This window comes from Pinus tabuliformis, chromosome 9 (assembly GCF_031772625.1).
Source record: "Pinus tabuliformis cultivar Carrire ecotype Pingquan chromosome 9, CPIR1, whole genome shotgun sequence".
Taxonomy (NCBI): Eukaryota; Viridiplantae; Streptophyta; class Pinopsida; order Pinales; family Pinaceae; genus Pinus; species Pinus tabuliformis.
In genome coordinates, this window is record NC_142307.1 from 304,720,929 (window position 1) to 304,736,784 (window position 15,856).

General features: G+C 39.7%; 1 pseudogene; it reads right to left on the reverse strand.

The window, feature by feature from the left end:
- Nucleotides 1–2,161: 2,161 nt before the first annotated feature.
- Nucleotides 2,162–15,856, reverse strand: part of LOC149148441 (structural maintenance of chromosomes protein 1-like) — a 162,093-nt pseudogene continuing 148,398 nt past the window's right edge.

Genomic DNA, 15,856 nt, shown 5'->3' on the forward strand with positions numbered 1-15,856 from the left:
AGCCTGAGAGGGCTCTCTCAAAAGGTTATTGATTTTGACTATTGATGAGATGGATAACTCTTGCAAAGTAAATTTAACAAATATGTTGGCTGGACAAACATTACAAAGACTTCCATTGGGCTTATGGAGTTAATCATCCTTCAGTAAACTATAACAGTACTCATACATAGAAGTCAGGGCATGTAATGTTTAAATACTCAAAACACATCTCATGGAAGCTTCAGCTTACAAATACACACAGGAAATCAGAGCAGCAAAGTGAATTCTGAGTGATTGTGTATCTATACAACTGTAAAAACATAAAAGATAAAACAAAACCACATATCTTGAGCATTTGAAACATTGTATGAATCCTGAGAAGAAAAGTAGTCACTTGTATTACTGAAAATGAGTTTGTACACAAGCCAAAATAACACTCTGTTTTCTCAAATATCCAACCCTCATTACATAAAAGTTTCATCTATATATAGGAACATAACTTTAACTACTTTGAGCTTCCTCCTCCAGCATGAGGGGAGCTCGATGACTGCCACTAATTACCTCTATCCATTATTGAACTAACTCATTAAATACAATAAGTGCTAAACTGGAATTTTAAAGAGTCCTAATTTAACTATAACTCTAATTCTATCCTGCTCGTAGAATGATTCCTCCTTGTTCTCTGACAGCTGGGCTCCTTTCAGTTTGGCTGAGATGGCTGAGAAAAGGATTCAATGTCCCATACTAGCTTTGGATGCTGAATGCTTTGATGGTTCAGTGATGTTAGGAGAAAACCCCTGTTTTTCTGGTTCCAGTCTTCCACCACTTATTCGAAAATGCAGCAGCATGTCTCCAGCTCTTTAATATCCCAACAATGTAGAGCACCACCATGTTTCCAGATGTGTTGGAGGCTTCGTTGATGGACAGGTGTGCAAGCCAAGTCTCCTCGTATGCAACTCTTTCCAAACCCTAATGACCGGTAATAAAGTGCCTTTATAATCAAAACTTTAACTTGAGCCAAAAAATTTCACTTTTACAAAGGTACACCTGTCATCATTTGAATGGCTATGCTATCTTCATTTGGTCTCCTAAATGTCCCTCAGATGTTTCCTTTGAAAATTTCTGATCATCCTATCAAACTGTTTGTCTGCGTTAGAAAACAACACCTACAGCAGTTTCGTAGCGCGCTACGAAACTGCTGTTTAATTTAAAAAACACAGTCTTCCTTTCATAGCTAAATGATTGCCAGTGTGTAGCTTCAGCGTCAACAAGGTCTGAACACTGACCATCCTTCTCATGTAACTGTCCTGTTGTTTCAATACCTGCTTCCTTATGTGCTGAATTGAAATCTGAATCAAACTCATGTTTGCCTCTGCCATCCGAATCTGTTTCCATTTCTGATTCCATGGTAGTAAGAGCATCCATATAATTGTCTACCTCACTAGCTACATCATCATTCTCATCCTTAAATGCATGGACTTCTGGTCTACTTTCACCATTGACTGACAAGTCCTTTTGTTCCAATTGAATAAAATTTTCAGAAATTCTCTCTGCATCCTTATCTGCAGTGACCCTCGGTGAATGAGTTTCTCGAGTAGAGGTTGTGGTAAGATTATCCATCAACTTAACTCCCTTGACATTTCTTTTCCAAAGATGAGTGAAAATAATCCAATGACCACATAACACACATGATACCAAAACAAGACTTATAAACAACATTATGTGAATTAAGAAATCACGGATCTGTTGGCAGCAACATAGTCCATTGACGTTCTATACCTGGCTAAGATCTAAAATAAAGCATCTTTCATTGACATTTCAGACCACATCGAGCAAAAGAGATTCATCTTCAAAATAATAAAATAACCTAAACAACCTGTGATCAGAATATCTTTCGGAAGGACAAAGATCCACCCGAATGCTTTTCATACAGCTTCAGCATATGTAATGTGTTTATTCTGGAGAGCGTGCCCAAAGATACCGGCACATTTGAAACCTTGAGATGGAAATTCTGCATCTGACGACCCTCTCATTAAAAAATCACTGTGCCCTTTCCCACAGGAATGCTTGGCAGGCATATTGAGCAGAACATCATCCTCTTCCATCCTCATATTGAACATAGGAGCTTCCCAACCAATAGTTTTATCAAGCACTAACATAGAGTTCCTTAAAGCTCAAACATCTACCAACATTCTATTCTCATATGATGAAGACCACAATCTTGAACGATCACTATCGCTATTGTAGCTTCGCTTGGAATGATGTTTCTTGTCATTTTTATTTCTTCCACTTCCAGCTCTCTTTCATTTCTCTCTGTATCCTTCTCAATGTTAAAAATTTGCCACAGAAGATACTGGGTTTTCAAAGATTTCAGTTGTTCCTGCAAACGGAGATGTTTCTCTGCTTCTTCTTTTTGTTCTTTCTTCTGTTTCCTTTCAGTAACTACAGTTCTTTTCTCTGATATTTGAAAGCTGATTTCTCCTCAGCTCTTGCCTTCTGATCTTCGAGATCTTCATAGTCTTTCTTAAATTCTTCAGAGCCAGATATGTGCTCAAAAAGTGCAGTAAGCTCTTTTGGATTCTTTGAAGCAATAGATTCAACATCACCCTGGAAGACAAAAAAAATTGCGAGCCTTAACGAGAATTCCAAGGGACTTCATCTTGTTGTTATATTCGTCTCATGTGACCATCTTATTATTAATTCTGTAGTCGCTGCCGCCAGAGCCGACGACTGTGCGCGTGAAATGAAGCTCCTCGTCGCTGGCGTTCAAGTAAACAAGCTTAACGAAGGCCTTCCTTCCCTTCTGCTCTTTCTCTTTGTCGTCGTAGGCGTAAATGAGATCCCTCAGCTGCGCTCCTCTGAGCTGCATGGAGCGAACCCCTAGAAAAAAACTGATGGCGTCCATGAGGTTGGACTTTCCAGCCCCGTTTGGTCCAATTATGGCCGTAAAGTTCTTGAATGGCCCTATCACCTGGTGCCCCTTATAAGACTTAAAATTCTCCAGTTCCAGCCGGTGTATTCATCCACTCGACACAACTGAAGGCATCTTTTTTGGCTGGGAAGTGACGGGAGAGCAAGGGTTTTCTTCAAGCCTCGCGTTCTCTGTAAATAAGCTCCTCTATAAGATCTTCAAGGATACCTCAAATTCCTCTCATATGACCACATATGTATCTCTTGCCAGATATTTAGTCTTGATTGTAGTCCTTCTTAGGCCCTTCAAAGCAGTCTTCGTAAGATTTATTTCTGTAAAGATTGAGCTGGGCTTCACTCTTTTGGCTCTACCGTGGCTTCTCCTACAATCCTCGAAGTCTTGTTGGGAGAAAGGGCGCTGATTCCAAAGAATTCGCAGGCTCCTTACACAAGTCTCTAGGGAAAAGATCTGGATAAAATGATTTAATACACCATTGACATTTTTCTTTTGCAGGCATCAAATACTTTCTATGTTCTATCTCAACAATGGAATAAGTAGTCAAAACAAAATCATATTGAGAAAACTCGGCCACATCTTTACATCTATTTGCGCCATGATGAACCAACTTTAGTGCTTCCTTCAGCAGTGAACCGAGCAATCTCGTTCCTCCATTGAATAACAGCTACCATGGGACAAACAACAAGGGTGCTTTTAACCTGAGGTAGTACCTTGCAATCACTAAAACTGTCACCTTCAGATTCAGAACTGATGACAAGCATACACGCAGGAACTTGAGAGCATGCCTCCTGTAAAGTGCATCCACCCCAGAGCTATTTTGCATGACAGCTGCTATGGATTCGAACAAATCCCCAATTTTGTAGCGCAGCCTAAAACATGTTGCGCTGCGAAACTACAAAAAGGCTTTATGCGCTGCGGAAACACTTAAAAATTATTACATGAGCTACGAAATAACCTAAAGAGCTTTGTGAGCGGTTTTGAAATTTTGGCATTAGAATTTTCAGTGATAACAGACTCCTTGACTTTCATGTTAAATATGTTTTATGCAATTGGATTTTCAGGTGCTATTTAATTTGTTTGCCTTGTTTGTGTTTGCAGATTCACGAAAAGGAGCTCATTTGGATCAAAGGAGCGAGGGCATCCACAAGCTTGCGTTGGACCTAAGGTAGGCCCTAAAAACTCAGCGATCTTTTCATGTTTTAGGAGTCAGAAAAGAGCTTAAAGGTGACTCTAAGGTTTCACTTTTTCGTAAGTTTTAACGAGTTCGAAAAAATGATAAAAATGTACTCATGGTTTTCACTTTTTCGTAAGTTTTAATGAGTTCGAAAAAGGGATAAAAATGTACTCATATGGCCGACTTTCAATTTAATTTACGAGCAGGAAATGATGGAAAGAACTCGGCATTTTCATTTGTTTTACGAGAATGAAAGATAGCAAAATATTCTCGAGATTTTCATGAGTTTAATGAGTCTTGAAAATAACTGAAATTGACTCGAGATAGGTTTCATTTTTACAAAATCTTGAAACAGAGAAAAACTATGCTTCAAGTAGTTTCATTTTTACACAAGCTTGAAACAGAGAGAAAACTGTGCTTGATGCCCCCTAAGCATAACTGCTAGAGCGCATGCCCCCCAGCTTCATTTCATTCAACTAAGTACATTAATTAATAGCTGGATGGAATGAAGTTTTAGTTACGAGATCATTTGAAAGACTCGACCTACAACTATAAGAAACTTATGCAGAAAACTAAAATAACTAACCTAAATATACAACTTAACATTTATGAGATCTAGTCAAACTCTCGACTCAATTAGAGGAGGATTTGTTTCATTTTTTAAACGAGCTTGACACAGGAAAAGAACTATGCTCGGATCCGATTTCATGTTTACGCAAGCTTGAAATGAAAAACTATGCTTGTTATAAGTTCACATGCCCCCAGCATAATGACGCAAATCAAGGTACATGCCCCCCAAGCTTCATTGCATTCAACCAGGTGGATGAAATGAAGGTTTACTTTCGAAATCTTTGAAAGACTCGTGGGAGTTGTTTCATTTTTTAGTGAGGTTGACACAGGAAAAGAACTATCCTCAAAACCCTTGTTCATTTTTTAAACGAGCTTGACACAAGATAAGGAACTATGCTCATAACTACTCTCTACAATCTACCTAACAAGGAACTATACTCTAAAAAACCTTGATTCATTTTTTAACGAGCTTGACACAAGACAAGGAACTATGCTCTAAAATCCTTGATTCATTTTTTAACGAGCTTGACACAAGACAAGGAACTATGCTCTCATCTACTCTCTACAATCTACTTATATAACCTACCCTTGTTTCATTTTTTAAAGAGCTTGACACAAGACAAGGAACTATGCTCAAGACTCCTTGTTTCATTTTTTAACGAGCTTGACACAAGACAAGGAACTATGCTCCAGAAGTTCGCATGCCCCCAGCATAATGATGCAAAGCGAGGTACATGCCCCCCAAGCTTCATTGCATTCAACCAGGTGGATGGAATGAAGGTTTACTTTCAATATTTAACTTGAAAAGGGAGTTGTTTCATTTTTTAAGGAGGTTGACACAAGAAAAGAACTGTCCTCAGTAACAGCCTGTTTCATTTTTTAACGAGGTTGATACAGGAAAAAACTATCCTCGCGGACACCTGTTTCATTTTTTAACGAGGTTGGAACAGGAAAAGAACTGTCCTCACGACAACCTGTTTCATTTTTTAACGAGGTTGATACAGGAAAAAACTATCCTCGTGGACACTTGTTTCATTTTTTAACGAGGTTGGCATAGGAAAAGAACTGTCCTCACGGCAACCTGTTTCATTTTTTAACGAGGTTGATACAGGAAAAAGCTATCCTCGTGACTCACTGATCAGGGCTTCCAACTGGAAGAAAGACATGTCAATGGACACACCTTGATCATGGCTTCCAAGAGGTCTTCATCAGAAGGAAGAATAGTTCTTTGGAAGGAACACATGTCAAGGGACTCAAAAGGGATAAGAACATCGCATTCAAGTAATCCCATAGAGTTTTCCATGCCAATTACCGGATCTAAATGAAAGGAAGATGAGAAAACAGTAAGAGGCTCACTTACATCGGTAACTGAAAACATGGGACCAGTTGCCACATAATTAACCCGTGGAGGGGTAGATACCACTTTAGAATTAGGAACATTTAGGGGTGTCATATTATTGGTAGTTGAAACAAGACTAGGGAACGAAAGCTGGTCTACAGTTACAATATTTCCATTGTGAGGGAAAGACATCACGTGAAAGAGTGTCGATACAACAGCTTTCATTGCATAAACATAGTCTCGTCCAAGGAGTAAATTAAAATCCAAGGGACCTCGAACTACCATAAGATCAATACAGACAGTTTTACCTTCCGAAGTAATAGAAAACTTAGGAAGGATCCCTAAAGGTTCACTAATGGTTCTGTTAAAAGCTTTCAGATTCTGTGTAATAGGCGCAAGCTGAGGGGAACCCAAAGCTTTCCAAACAGTTGAGGATAAAATACTAACAGATGCACCTTCATCTACCTGTGTGCGATGTATGTCCCTACCACCAGCCTTGATAATGATTTGGAAAGGGATGGAGGAAGGAAGACGAGGTTCTGTCAGTATATTCCAATCAAAGGAAAAGACCTCAGTACTTGGAGGGGGTTCTAAAGAAACAAGTGAAATGCCCCCTGGCGTAGAGGAATCTGATGTAACAAAAAGAACCTGAGCGGTATGAAGTTCAATCTCTAAAGGGAAAGTGGGATCGATCGAATGTGAAATTGAATCGACCACTTGATCAACTAATGGATCATCAACCTGAGTGACATGAGTTTCACTCTCCAATGGAAGAGTGTGATCGACTGTACTTGAAATTAGATCAATCACTCCGTCAGTTGAGGGTAGGTTGGGAGAAAGTTTACGGTAACGAGTTGGAAATTCTTGTTGTGGAACATTAAGGTTTTCCAACAATTTTGAGGCTTCATCCATGTGAGGGCAAATGTGAGTTTGATGACTCGCTTTGCATAACTTACAAGGAAACCTAACTTTACTCTTTTTCCCAGGAACCTGACTATCACTGGTTGATAGATCAATGGAAAGTTGATGAGATTTTTCTGAACATACTTCCAAGACCTTTGGAATACCAGGACAATTGATAAGGAAGTGGTCACCCTTACAAAGCCTGCAAGGGTATTTGGGTTTACGATGCATGTCAGAGTTTTCCTCAACAAAACTAACACTTACAGTCGTGGTTGGTTGGTTGACTTCTTTCTTATCTTGCTTCTTCTTCTTCTTCTTCTTCCCTTTCTTCTTCTTCTTAGCCACCTGGTTACTAGCATCAAGGCTTTTACCAAGCGAAGAGGAAGAAATGGAGGAAGAAAAATTAGGTGAAGAAGGTAAAGGGTCAACAGAATGTTGGTGATGTTGAGATGGTGAACTCTGTTGAGGTGAAGCATTTGGTTGAGGTGGAACAATTGGAGTATTTGGGGCCAACGAAGTTGAGAATAACCATATCGGTAATCCAATTGTAAATCTAGGTAATGACAAAGTAGCCATATAAGGAGGACCAACATTTCCAAAGAAAGGAAAAGTACTAGGATCCTCGTTAAGAGGGGTTCCTTGGTTGGTAAGTTCCGGAACATTTTCCATTATATTCAATTTCAGTGAATTTAAAACTAAAATTAACAATTCACAATTCACACCTATGGTCTCTAAAAGTAAAAACAGACAAATTAACACGCGCTATAAAATCTAGGAGTCAAACCACACACAAACAGTAACTTTCCGTACTGAAAACACTAGTTGGTGATGAAATCCAACGTCGCAGAATTCAATTTAAATAGACTGGCACAAGTTTCTCCACTAAACCATCTCAGTGAAGAGAACCCCCCAGAAAATCCAAGTGAGTCTAGTCGACGTCTGCTCCAGGTGCAGTGGGATCTTCCCTCCACCGTCACCTTAGGAAAGAATCCTATAGAATATGGTCACTAAGGTTACCAACGGAAACAAATATACCTGGGGGAACAGTCTACGATCCGATATGAACGCAAGGGCAGAGTAACAAGCTCAATCCCCTTGAAGGCTCCTTGACATAATCCAAAGTTTACCAACAAGTGACCCCAGGCTCCTCGACAATGGCCAATCCGAGGTTTACCATTTTTAATACGTGAATATCTTCTATCGTTCCCAATGAGGAAGGATTGATTACCTCACTAGTTCAGATATGATCTCGTGCTTCTCCTTTAAGAGGAGCTTTCCAGAGCATAGATGTAACAATTGGATTTTATCTCCTACCGCAAGATCAACTACTTGTTTGTTTTACTGTCTTGGAGAGTTAACTAAAACCTATTCCAAGACACTAGCCTAAGCTAGATTGGTGGAAAGAGCCCTAAAAATGTAAAAATTACTAGATGAATTTTAATTAAGTGCCGTGTTAATTAGGCTATTATTACTCAAAAGGGTAAATGGATATGAAACCAATGGTGTTGTGACCCAACTCAAAACTGAATGTAATCGAATATGATAAAGTAATCCTTTCAATTTGATGAATCCTAACTAAAGTAAGGAGAGATTTTCCATTCACTTCCAACAATGCAAAAATTGATCACTAAGAGAAAATATAACAAATTCTCTAATGCGCTAATTTCATCAAGAAAAACTAATGCAAATCAATTCCAAAAAGTTTTTTTTTTTTTTTTTTTTTTTTTTAAATTTTTGTGTGTTAAAAACAAGCATAAAAATATGTAAGTTCAAATCAAAGAAAACTGATCTAAATCTACGATTGATTTTTCAGAATGTAAATTATGCAATTGTAATCTATGCACAATTCACTTGAAAAGTATGCAAATGTAATCTATGCACATTTTTCATTCATATTCTGAAAATGAGAATTTTAATTATGCAAATGTGATCTATGCAAGAGAATTCTCAAACAAAAGATGATTCTAATGTAATCTAAGGACCAATCAAGTGCAAGTCAAGAAAATTGGGTGAGAGTTCCAAAGATAAAAAAATAAAAACACTCAAAGGCGATTAACACTCATAAACAATTGTGAAAAGACTGAGACAAACCTCCAAGTAATGACCAAAGGAAATCAAATTAAGAATTTCTCAAAAAAGAGACTCAAAACACCCAATTGATAAAAGCTTAAAACAGGAATGCCAATGGAATTAACCTAAGAAAAGTTCCTGACAAGTCACTTGCAGATCTGGGCAGAGGCTAAAAAAACATAAACAAATCCTAAACTGACTGAAAGAAAATATTTTAAGTTTTTCAAAAATTTGATAGGGTCTGCAGGCCCCTGGTAGAAACAGGTGCGGTACCGCACTGTGCAGAACAGAAACAGTGCGGGTATGCCCGCACTGTGCTACACACAGCAGGTGCGGTCCTCTCTCAAAAACTTGAAAAAACAAAAAACAATTCAAAAACTACTAAACCTACCCAATTCCACACACAACAAGCCAAAAACAGAAACAAAAACACAATTTCTCAAGTCAAAGCAAAAACAAGGAAAAAATCAAGTCCCCAGTGGAGTCGCCATTTTGTCACACGGAATAAGTCGATCTTGCGGACAAGATAGACCTTCCTAGAATCTAAAGAAGACCTAATGACAAGCAAACCAACCAGACACTATCTTTCTCTAAATATGCTTTTATAAACAATGGCAAACAAGTGTTTTTAGGGCCTACCTTAGGTCCAACGCAAGCTTGTGGATGCCCTCGCTCCTTTGATCCAAATGAGCTCCTTTTCGCAAATCTGCAAACACAAACAAGGCAAACAAATTAAATAGCACCTGAAAAGCCAATTGCATAAAACATATTTAACATGAAAGTCAAGGAGTCCATGAAACAAATAACATAAGATACTTGTTGAGAAAAATGAGTTTGATTGTATTAATTCAAAAGAAGAAGAACTTTACAACCTTTGCCTTGACGCTGTACAAGCTCCTCCCAGGGTCCAACAAGAAGTCTCCTCTACTTTGACAAGTTTCACTCACTCCCCAATGAAGGCAAAAAGATGTGTGATCTCTCCTCTTAAGCTCAACTAGGAAGTCTTGATTTCACTAGCATTTACCCTAAAAAATGCTCAGCTTCTAACCTCCTCAGCAACCAGCCCAATGCCTGAATTTATAGTGCAATGGAGGGAGGTTACTAGGTCCTCCTTCAAAGGGATAAAGCCCTACTTCAAAAGGATAGCTCCTCTCATCAAGGGATTAGCTCCTTCTCTTTTGGGATGCATGAACCACCTAAGAGTGGCAAATCCATGTCAAAATTCCTTCTAGAATCATCTAGAATTAACCCAAAGTGAGTTTTTTAGAATAAACTTGCGCCTTTTTGACTTTCACAGGGGTCCGCACCCACACCTTTAGGGACAGAGCAGGCAGGTCCGCAGTTTTTGTAAACAAAAGGTGCGGGACCGCAGGTAACAGTGAGAGAAAGTGCGGAACCAGAGCTTTGTTGATTTTCAATGTCTTTCTCTCATTTTCAAAGCTTGACTTGAAGAGCTGAGGTCTGAGACTTGCTTAGGAGGACAGTACAAGTGATGATAGACCCATACTGACTGAAAATAATCATGGTGAAGATATTTTTGTGTAACAACGACCTTCATGTCACTCCGTCACCTCATAGCTTGAGTCTCCAAAGTTGCTTTCATTATCAGTGGATCTGCTTGATCTTGCAACTTTGTTCCGCCTCTGTATTGTCAACAACCTTCCTCTTGCATTCGTTGCATTCGGTATGTTGACTTTAGTTGCTATTCATGATGCTTCTCGCTGTGATGTTGCTACTTGATTTCCTTGTCTATAAACAACTTGATGTCTTCGTGAGTAGGCAAGCTCATAGACACTTGATTGACTGCATCTCCAGGTGTGCTCTGAACGGTGTCTTCGACTCTGTTCTCTTAGAAACCATTGTACTTGCACTACTGAGAGGTAGATGAGCACCTACAATACCTGGGGACATGGCAACACTCATGGCAAGCAATTTTTCAGTCAAAAACCAAATTGAACTTTGAGAGATGGCTTGAAACATACCTGTTTGACTGATCATCAAGGTTGCACAATTTCGGCCAGGAGGTCGGGAGACGGATTGCCAATACTACACAAGGCACAGTCTAGGCTATTGGGAGACTGACTCACTGCTGGAATTGCACAATCACAGTCTAGTTTGGTTGCTGACTGCTCGGATTGTGCAATGCGTAATTCCAAGTGGGAAGGAATACTGGCCCAGGGATAGATTTGCGCAATTTCTTGGGCCAAGCAGCAACTGTCATCCAGAAATGCCCAAAATAGTCCTGGAGGCTAGTGTTGGGGAGGAATGTGAAAATTTGGAGAGGAAGGTGAGCCTTCCTTCCCCATATTGCGCAATGCAGCCTTGGTGAAGGCAGAGCCCTGGCCAAGGTTGGTCCAACTTGCCGACGGGCAACTGAAAGCAACTAAGACAGTAAATGCATGGTAACACTAAGTGATAGAAGAAGTGATTGATAGTGCATGAAAAACATGAATGAAAGATTCAACAAACAGATCAATATGCATGTGGGTGAGGCAGTTCGTCGGTTGGGTGAAGATCCGTGCAAAATAGTTTCATGCATGCGACAACAATGAGATAGCAATGAAAACTGAAATAGAGTTAGGACAAGCTAGTATAAATGCAAACGATAGTAAGCATTCAAAGAATTCAACCAAAAAATACTCCCACAAGTGAAAACACAAAAAGCGACAGAATGCAGCAGAAGGCATGGGAAGCGGTCTTACCCCAAAACAGTTGAGTTGAATGTGTGGATTGCTCCTAGATGTGATGTGGGATGTTAGAGTTGCAAGGTTGATGTGAGGAATGAGCTCTGCAGCGTCCGGTTGATGAGTTATGAGAACATCTAGGTTGTGACGCGCATGCCACAAATCTAGGGGAAGCGACACGTGGTGGGAGTTTTCTGAATTGCTCCTTGCATGTAACCTCCAACTGCTAAACATAGATCCTTGAGACAAGGGATGACTTTGCATGTTGCCTTAGGAGAAGCATTCTATGCATGCAAGTCTTCTTTTCTTGGTCCCAAAGGGAACCGGTCAACTCAGCTGCACATGCAAGAGGTTGTTCGACCGCTTGAAGGAAATGCACATTTCCAGCTAGGAGCTGGGCTGACTGCCCAGAAGGTTTGCACAATTTTTGGGCAGAGAAGCCGAATGCTGCCAGATTTGCGCAAATATTAGGTTGAACATCCCTACTAGGGATATTTGTGCAAATCATGTTGGGAGTGTTGGCTGGCAAGATTGCACAATCCTAGAGCCCAGCAAGCTGTTAGAGAGGAATGCGCAATTTCTGGAGGGAAGGATGGTTGCCTTCCAGAAATGCGCAATTTTCAAGGGGAAGTTGTTCAGCCTGCAGCTAAACCATGTCTGGGTGAACATCTTGTGAGGGGAATGGATCAACTATGATTGACAAGTTTCCTTTGTGTGAAGAAAACACTGAAACTTGAGTACTTGACGAAGCAAGACAACGTGTTGTGTAAGGTTGGTAGGGAGGCTCCAAAATAGGCTAAGGAAAAATTTTGGAGGGTGGTTGTAGCCACTACAATAGGGACCTAGGTGAAATCCTCTATGAGGCACCTGAGGCCAACTTTTGGGAGGGGGCCAAGGAGTGAAAATAATAATAATAATAAATAAATAAAAAATATCTATCTACTAATAAAATTACTTTTGGGAGGGAGCCAAGGACTGGAGAAAAAAAAATAATAAAAAAATCTACCTACTAATAAAATTATGTGATTTTGCAGGTTTTTAAATACAACAAAGGACATAGAGTTCCAGGGACAAAAATCCGAGAGTCACCTCAATTATTCCTCCATCCACTTCATCTCATGCATTCATACCATGTCCCCATCATCCATTTCCATTTTTAGGCATCAAAAATCAATTTTTGAGCAGTTTTCTAGCTTTCTATAGGATGTCCTATAGCTGCTACAGGAAGATCATGTAGTACTACAGGATGTCCTAAAATACTATAGGAAAGGGATCTTGATTGAAAAATAATGATGCAGGCCTATTCTAGGTTGAAAAATTGGGGACCCTAACCATCACCATCTCTCACCCAACATCAAATCATGTCCATACCTACCCTTATGTCCATCAAAACCAAAAACAAAAAACACAGGAAAATGTAAAAATATATATACAAAAAAAAGAAGAATCCAAAGAACATGTCATCACTGGCCTCACCCATCCATCACTCCATCTACTTAACCACCATTTCTCCACTTCTACACCACCACCCAACCTCCCTCTAAGTGAAAAAACAAAAGAAATAATGAAGAAAAGGTAGCCAGAGGGTTTCCTGTAGCAGCTACAGGGTTTCTTGTAGCAGCTACAGGGTTTCCTGTAGCAGCTATAGGGTCTCATGTAACAGCCTGTGTTATGATTGTAGCAATCCTAAGTTGCATTATCCTTCACCACCAATGCAAATAGGGAGCTCCAACATCACCTTTTACTCCTTTCCAAAGCTCAACAGTAGCAACAAGGATACCAAGAACTTGCACACAGGAAACAACAAGCAGACAACGACATTAGCAAGAAGAAATCAACATAAAAGTGACCAAATGGGAGCACTTACCGGAACAAGAAGCACAACAAGGTCATCCTCCAGCTTGCATTGACCATAAAAGGTAGGCATAAGTATGGTACCTCATCCAAACTCTACCTCGAGTAACAATATGATAAAAGAGTAGGAATGTGAAAAAAGTTCTTCTTTATAAGCTGGAGGTGGCTAGTTAACTTGGCCGCACTCAGCTCAAAGACAAAACTTAAACTCCTAGTCAGCATGTCACGTTAGAATTTCACATCAAGAAGCATCAGTCAAAAAAGAGGTCGATGTAGTTATGTGAGAGTAGGTGATAATTACGAGGGTAGACTCTATGATCACCAACAGTTTGTCAACGGTCCCAATGCGTAAATCTCGTACCATTTCCAACCAACACAATGCTCCAAGAAAGCAACCATAAATAGAAAAAAATCCAAACTTGTATGCACAAATTGTTCATTTCGAGATCAGAGATACCGGACAACCTTGGAGAGCCATCAAGGAAGCAAACCTTGTTTTGGCCACCCTACAGGAAACAGAGCTACAAGAACTATAGGAAACTCAGGGAGCTACAAGAAACATTGGGATTTCAACATAAATCTACAAGGGGGTTCCTAGGGTCCAGTTGGTTAGAAATTCTCATCATCCAGAGCATCACAGTGAAAGGTAGGTGGCCCATCTCTCTTGTGTTTTTGACTTGATAGCTAGGGAAGAAAAAAGGACAAGTCTGAAATGTTCTAGTAGTTACAGTGGGCTTGGGGTTTAGATAGAATAATGTGAATTTTAAAGAAAATTGTGTGGAGGTAGGAAAGGGTAAAAAATTCAGTCATCCATAAAAAATTATAAACTCAGTCACCCTGAACTCACACTGAGGCTATCCTACAAAACCTCCTACAATCAGCTAACTAGAGAAGAGAAATGGGAGCAGGGTTCAACAGAAGGGAACCCATAGACACATCCAGGATCCACCTTCATCCCCCTGTGGTAGATATATTTAGGAGGCATCACAGGTTGGGGTTATTTGAATTGTTTAGAGGATATGATGATGATATAGCTATGGAATTTTCCATGGCACTCAAGCCTCAGGCTAGAACCAGTGCTACTACTATGGTGAGGGGGTCATCAATTACAATCAACCCTGAGGTGATCAGCAGAGTCACCACATTTCCTCAAGTGGCGTAATGGAGAAAGAAGGATAAGGATAGAAACAATTTTTCCAAGAAAAAATTTTTACTAGATGATGAAGAGCCAATTGAGGACAAAAATGGGGTCAGAAGGGAGAGACTTCCCTATCCTTGGAATGAGGTGAGCTATCACATTCTCAAATACATTTCTTGTGAAGGGAGGCTCGGTGTTCTTTATGGCTACCAATTTAGACTCCTCCATGAGTTGAGATTTGGAGGGGATCTACCCATAAAACAAAGGCTCAGTGTGCCTTATTTCTTGTTGCAGTCAATAATAGATGTGAGCCAAAAGGTACAAGAAGGGAGACATCAACAATTGGCACATTATGGGATCATTAAGCTAATACTAGAGGATGCCTTGATCCAATTAAGAATTCCTATCCTATGGTCCACATTTAGAGACATGGATAGAAAGGTTGTAATTGAAATCAAAACCCTTGAATATGATAGGGACCCAACTGTTACAGGGAAAAGTGTCTATGCAGAACTGGTAATCCCACTAAGGCGGGTAGCTACCTTAGAAACAAACAAAGTAAAACTACTTTCATTTTCCTTTATGAAAGATAGATGGGAGAATAATAAAGGAGACCAACCTCTGTCTTGTGCTTGGCTCCCTGCTTGATTCCTCTCTCTTCTGATAGTCCTTTGCTACTTGCTTTCTCGTATACCCAGCTTCACAGATTACCTGTAGAATCAAAGCATCATAACACTATACAAGAACATGGATCTACTATCATAAACAATCTAGGATCAGATGTAAATTGACCATACAAATGCATAAAACATAGATTACACAAGAGTATGGAGGAAAACTTGAATAGCTTTATTATAATCAAGAAAGAGCCAAGAGAGTTACAACCAGTTGTTCTGACCCAGCATCATCCTCTCAGCAAGTAAACCCTTCTTCACCTCATGCAAAGCTTAGATCACCCAACTCTTGGGTCCCTATAATACTAGTGATTACCCCATTACTATTGTAGTTATACCCCTTATTTATATTGTTGTGCCCCTATTACCCCCATGTTGTTATATCTCTGCCCCATAGAATCCCTCTATTGTTACTTTTGTGGCTTTATATTATTATTGTTAGGTCGGCTGGATTATATTGTGACTCCTTAGACTCCTATATATAGAAAGGAGGTTTTTTCATTTGTATCATTCAAGAATTTTTCATTTATGTGATGTAAAGG